The sequence below is a fragment of the Penaeus monodon genome, chromosome 15, assembly GCF_015228065.2.
Source record: "Penaeus monodon isolate SGIC_2016 chromosome 15, NSTDA_Pmon_1, whole genome shotgun sequence".
Lineage (NCBI taxonomy): Eukaryota > Metazoa > Arthropoda > Malacostraca > Decapoda > Penaeidae > Penaeus > Penaeus monodon.
In genome coordinates, this window is record NC_051400.1 from 30,003,910 (window position 1) to 30,004,831 (window position 922).

The following is a 922-nucleotide window of genomic DNA, read 5'->3' on the forward strand; positions in this document are numbered from 1 at the left end:
GTTTTGAATCTGGAAGTACCGCAGCTCTAAATGTCCTTTGGCCAGAGAGGGTTGACCACTCTCAGCTCGCCAGTCACAGTAAACTGTTTCTTTTGCAGGTAATTTCTTTGTCAAGAACTTGAGGTACCTGTTGGTTAAAGAAAGATGCATTAGAAGCACAAAATTCATCCTTGCACCCCTCAATGAAAGAAAAAAAAGATCAGAATAGTGGATGTGAGTTTGTCCTCATTGCCACTGCCTAAGCCAAATATTTACGAATCATGTGAAAGGATAAATACACAAAAGTACCACAGTTACACTACTTCTTTGCAACAGGATTCTGAATGTAGTTGTGATCTTGTGTTTGCTGCGCTCCCATGAACTCGGTTGCCGAAGTTGTTTTTCTCTTGCCAGCCCCTTAATTTATTCTGCAGGAACCTTCCTGTAGGCAAAATGTTTTTGGTCATCATCTATATAATAAAATGTTTTTTGGAAATTAGGTTCTCATAAGTCAGTAAAGTTGGTATAATTTCCGGTCAGCATTGGCCAACGGCCTTTGTCCTTTAAACAACACATGTCTACTAAAAATATACATTCTTTATTCATATATATAGATATTTGTCTTAAGCTTCCTTAACATTTTTCTCATGATTTCTATATATTAGTGCATGAAACTGTAACAAACCAACCACATATAGCTTACAAAATCGGCAATATTCATAATCATCCTCCACGGGCTGCTTGCAGTCCACGCAGATTTTTCATCTTATCTTCTTGCACGTACAATGTTTCTTGCCCTTCGCCAACTTGCTCAGCACTTTTCGGCCTAGGCTTCTTGCCTGTCAGTGTTAGGGTCTTCTTTCCGCCAACCTTGGGTACTGGGGCTACGCCGCTGGTGTCTTTGCCTATCCTTTGCTGCAGCCTCCTTCTTGCTGCATGAGAG

General features: G+C 40.6%; 1 pseudogene; it reads right to left on the reverse strand.

Moving 5' to 3' along the window:
• Nucleotides 1-922, reverse strand: part of LOC119582323 — a 3,372-nt pseudogene that overhangs the window by 202 nt on the left and 2,248 nt on the right.